The following is a 6,000-nucleotide window of genomic DNA, read 5'->3' as shown; positions in this document are numbered from 1 at the left end:
TCAATGGGGATGGTTGATCCAAATTTTGATACCATACCTCTAAGACTCTGGGAATACCAAGACAGTCTCGAAGGATATGGTCACCCTTACATAGCCTGCAAGGGAATTTTACCTTTGGTAAAGGATCAAAAATTTTGTCAATAGGAAGTGCATTTGGAGTGATAGCTGCACGGTTGGACTCTCACTTATCTAACTTCTTCTTCTTCTTCTTCTTCGTAGCCTCCTGGTTACTGCATTTCAAACTTTCACTAGGTGAAGTAGAAGAGGAGGATGAAGAAATAGGTGAAGAAAGTGAGAGGTCAACCTTAGAATCAACATGGTTTTGTTCAGGGGAAGGAGATGGATGGACAGAATTTGGGACACTCAAGACCTCCGAGGTCTAAAATAACCAGACATGCAAACAATTAGTTAACCCAGGAAGGGAAAAAATTGCCATATAAGGAGCATCGACATTTCCAAAAGAAGGAAAAGCATCAAGCCTCCCATCAGAGGGGAATCCTTGAATGGTAAACTCTAGAAATGTTTCCATTGGAATTGACCCTAAAGAATCACTAAGGAAGATAACTTTAACCAAGAATATTTCGTGGGAAGTTAATTTTAAGACACTGAAACAAAACTTTGCATTTTCATGTTTTAAGAGTTGAGAAAAGGATGAAAGGTGACTCTAATCACTTTCAGATTTAACAAGATCAAAAGGACAAGTGTGCGATGATCTTTTCAAATTTAAAGAGTCAGTAAAGAAAAAAAATGACTACTCGAGGTACTCTAGGCATAAAGAATTACCAGGTAACTGTGAACTACAGAATACTTCTCGGTAAACCGAAAAGTATGAGCAAGAAATATCCTCGAATGTTGTGTTTGATGTTTCACGTTTACAAGGCAGGTGTATCGGCTTCCTATGGATAAAGGATTGAAACCTATAGGGGTATCCCTTTATATACACGATGGTATGGGGAGCACAAGTCAATGCTAGTGTTGTCTAATGCAAGATCATTGCGAACGACAACTGCTAGGTCTAAAGACACCGAAACACGTCTCTAGCCTAGAACACTAAATGTGAGCCTTAAGTTTCAATGCTTCCTTAGGTTAATTCAATAAATTTTAATGGTTTTTCCTTGAATTAGATTTCAATTTCAAAGCCCTATCGTCATCATCTGAAAACTTCTATATACAGCTATATGAGAAAAGAAATCTTTGTCTTCGATGAAAGTTTACATTAATTGAGGGATAGAGAACACACAATCAACACAACAACCAAACAATGCAATATTTTACTAATACATGTCCTAAATGGATTTAATCTTCCTTTAACTACAGAAAAAAAATTATTTCATTTCTAATGCCTATGATAATTCAATTCTAGCTTCTCAATAATGCTACTAATGCAATATTTCCACTTAAGTAAACTAGAATGATGTTATTCTTTTCATAAAATGGAAAATGAATCCTTCACATAAAGGACTTTAATGAAAATTTTCACAATTTCGAACAAACAAGCATTGATAAAATCCAAATCATGGTAAATGAAAGTAAAAGCAACTTCTTCCCTGAATCGAGAAAACAAAACACGTAGATGCTTCAATCGACAAACCAAGCAATGTATTCTATGTTTGGAAAGAGAAAAGAGACACTCGAAGTAAGAGAAAAAATGAGACTCTTTCACTCATTCAATTGAAAATGAAGCAATGAAGACGTTGCGACTAAAAGATGGATTAAATGAAGCAAGAAATAAAAAAATTGACATAATGAGTAAAAAACAAGTAAACTGTAATTGACCTAGATGCCCTAGGGTCATAGAAACCATCCAAAAAACTCAAAAAATCAAGCAATGAAACTTCAAGCCAATCAATCAATAAAACCCAACAAACAAAGCATCCTAGTCACTTCTAGGGTTCAAAGAAAAAATAAAAAAGAACTTCACACAGGGCCAAACTTAACACATTAGTGGGTGGGCTAGTGTTTGTATTCCTTCAAATAGGTCAATACAGATCCAAAAGACCATAAATAAACAAACTAGGCACACAATTATAAAAATCAGCGTGATGAAAAGGAAATGAATTTCCCCAGTGGAGTCGCTAATTTTTGGTGTAGGAATATCCTCTTTGTAGACAGAGATGATCCCTCTAGCCCAAGAGAGTGGGTCTAGCCACAAACAAGACAATATAATGTAAATTTCCATTATATTGTCTTATAATGCTAATAAGAGGGCCTACCTCTTATAATGATAATCCACTTGATGGTGATCTTGCTTCCTTGCTCTAGCTTCCTTTCATTCCTTTTGTTCAAGTACTTGAAACAAACATGCAAAAAACAACAAAAAATGTGATAGCATAAAATCGAATCCAATATACTTAAAAGGCCAAGGAGTTGTAATCTATCAAATGTAATATTACACCTGATATAGTAAATAAACCATTAGTTGTATTAAAATAAACTTCAAAGAGAAATACAACCAAAGCCTTGACGTTGGATATCTCCTTTGTGGTATCCAGGTCCCACTACACACCTTTTCAGCACTCTTTTCCTCCTCTAGTTTGACATGAAATGGATTCCAAGCTCTAAATCTTTCTCCTCATGCTTTAGCTACCAAAGACTAGTCTTTTGTAAGCTAATACTAATGTTCTTCTATCAAAAGCTAAAGATTTTAGAATTTTGTAGTTGGTTCTATCTCTCCACCACTTTCACTATGTGTTGTATTATAACCAAAAATGGTAAGAGGAAGTGGTTTATATAGGGAGAGCAGGATAAGAATGAGATCCACTCAAGGGGGAAGAAGGTCTTATCTCCTTGGGAATGTCCACTTTTAAGTGGGAAAGAACCTTATATGGATTTCTTGGCCCTTATCCAACCAAAAGAACATCCAACACATCGCCACTAGAGGTTTCTAGATGTGAAACTCTATTTCCTCTTATACAAACAATCCAGAAATAGACCGGTGTGGGTATTGGGATAAGAGTAGCACCAATCAGCATGGTTCATAATGGAAAACTCTGCCATCGACACGGGTGAGACACTGCGAAAGGAAACTGATCTTAAAAACTGGCTTTAAGGAAGGATTCTCTGGAAATTTTCTAAAGGGAGTGGGGACTACTTTCTTCAAAATTCAAGGGATGCAAGAGCATAGGTTTCATGGTGAAAGTATAACGCAGTAGTCACTATTAGGGTTCTTCGGGATCACAAATAGGAAGTGACAAGAGAGTGAAAAATTACTATGTAACAATCCCCCTATGGTATATATCTTTAGGAGGCATCACTGGTTGGGCTTCCTTGAGTTTTTCATGGGCTATGATGATGATATAGCCCATGAGTTTTCCATGGAACTCAACCCTAAGGCAAGAGAAAGTTCTACCACTATGGTGGGAGGGTTTTCCATTACAATAAACGCTAAAGTGATCAACAGAGTAACCACACTTCCTCAAGGGGTACAATGGAGGAGGGAACACAAGGGTAGCAACACCTTTGCTAAGAAAAACTTCTTCCTAAATGATGAAGAGCCAATTGAAGACAAAAATGAGGTTAGGAGCAAGAACCTTCCCTATCCTTGGGATGAGGTGAGACACCACATCCTCAAATAAATTTATTATGAAGGGATTCTCAGTGTAGTCTATGGCTACCAATTCAGACTCATCCATGACCTGAGGTTAATGGATGATTCACCCATAACCAAAGGCTCAGTGTGCCTTATTTCCTTTTACAGTCAATTATAGACATGAGACAAAAGGTGCAAGAAGGGAAACACCAAAAATTAGCACATCATGGACTCATTAAGATGATAATGGAGGATTCCTTGAGCCAATTGAGAATTCTTGTTCTTTGGTCCACATTTAGAGACATGGACATCAAGGTTGTCCTTGAAACCCAATCCCTTGAATATGGTGGGACCCCAACCTCTAGTGATGAAGAGGAAGAAGAAGAAGAGGAGGAGGAAAATACAGACAAAATAGAGAAAGGAGAAGAAAAAGAAAAAGAAGAAGAGGAGTATCAGAAGGTAGAGACCAACCCTGAGAAACATACTAAAGAAGGGAAGAGATCTCCAAGATTTTCTCCTAAGCCCACTGAAAAGGAGGCAATTTATTCCTTGGTTACCTTGAGCACACCCATCAAGTCCAAGAGGAAAAGGCAGAGGCAAATGCCCCTCTACTTTAAAATAAGAAGAAGCACTAGGATCAATCAGGGGTAGCCACAAACACCTACAAGAACTCCCATCCTAATTGAAGAGTCACCAAACAAGAAAGAGGAGATAAGTTGTGAATGGAGTGTGAGGAAGGGACATCACAACAAGAAATCCCAAAGGCTCCCATCACCTATGTTAGGAAGCATGTCACCAGGTTAACGTCAAAAAATAAAACCAAGGCACCTACGAACCTTTTATATAAAGGAAAAATCCTACTATAGGATCCTCAGACAGTGCTACAAGAAACACCGTTAGTGCTATAGGAAACATAGAAAAATATATAGGAAGGACAACAGGGGCAGAGAGAAGGCAAGGAAACAGAACGATAGGTGCAGGAGGGGGGGAATTATCCAAAAACATTTGAAGGAGATTTTCCAAAGTTGCAGGAGCATATCCCACAACCAAATATGAGTTCTTATTACAACATCATTGAGGGAGGCAGAGTAATACCACATAAATTTGCAATCCCTCTCTTCTTTGAGCTTCAGAAAGAAAGAGGAAGGACACATCGCTGGATGAAAATTTCTAAGTTAAATAAATTAGAATATGTGGGCCATATGGAAGAAAATATCATGGATATGTGAAGGGAGTTTAGTGAGTTGAGAGACAGAGAACACATCATGAGATATCAATTACAGGAAGAAAAAACATGGCTGAGGAGGTAGTTGCAAGAAAAAGAGAGCCAATTGGGCACCATGGCAAGCCTCTCCATGGAGGCACTTCAGTGTAGGATGCCATCCAAATTATATGCCCTATATCTCAAGGATCAATTGCTTTAGCTTCAAATTAAGACATTAGCACAATAGGGGACCATGAGATTCAAATACTATAGACAATTCATAGAGCTCTGTGACAAGAGCACCCTAGAAGGCAAGACAAAAATATCTAAATTTGACCTACACAACTTTGCCTTAAAATATTTGAATGTGTGGGACCCCATTTCAAAGTTTGGGGACTTCTAGTTGATGGCCTTTGCATCATGGATGACTCATGAGGAGGCCAGGGTTGAGGAAGTGAAGAGAATAGTAGAAAAAGAGGAAAGAGAGCCCCTCTACATCAGAGCAGAACAAATAAATTCCATGGAAGTAATTAGAAATCACAACATTATTTGCAATAATTCCCAACTTGCACGAAGATACCTGGCTACACAAGAACATGCCATCTCCCACTTTGAGAACACTTTAAGATTGCTCGGGAGTGAAAGACAGCAAGCATGCCAGAGGATATGTAGCTACCTGCTACATAATCTAAGGATCAGAGAGTACCAGTCACCTGAGAGGTTGAGAAATGCATTGGAAATGACCCCCTGGTATAAGAATGCCATGCAGAGACTAAAGATCAATTAGATTGGACTAAAACTCAATCCACCCATTTTGTTGGGTCTGTTAGAAGGTAGGAAGGAAGAAGAGGAGATAAAGTAATGGGAAGAGATAGAGAAAAATGTAGGGTTCTATCCTCAAGAGGAAACTCCATCAACAGAGGCATGGGATGTTAGAGAGGCCACAAGAGTTATGAAAGATATGGATATAAAAGAAGTTTCTCAAAGGATGAGAAACACTTTCAGTAGGAGGTGATCATGAGGCTCATCAACTATATGCGTCACAATTCCACTCTCCAGCTTATTAAAATTGACTTTTCTCACATTTATTTACATACTTCTTGGTGAGAAGGGTGAAGATGAGTTACTATGTCATGTCGCCTAATATGTATTAAGTGCAGGAATTGGAGAAATTTTGGGTTGAGTTAAGTGCAAGAACTCGAAGTGGGAAAGAAAGAGATACTTTAGGAGATTTGTCTCCCTCCTTAACTCTTCAAATCATTTGAAG

Source organism: Pinus tabuliformis, chromosome 3_1, assembly GCF_031772625.1.
Source record: "Pinus tabuliformis cultivar Carrire ecotype Pingquan chromosome 3_1, CPIR1, whole genome shotgun sequence".
NCBI lineage: Eukaryota > Viridiplantae > Streptophyta > Pinopsida > Pinales > Pinaceae > Pinus > Pinus tabuliformis.
The sequence above is the reverse complement of the archived record's forward strand: the minus strand, read 5'-3'. Positions refer to the sequence as shown.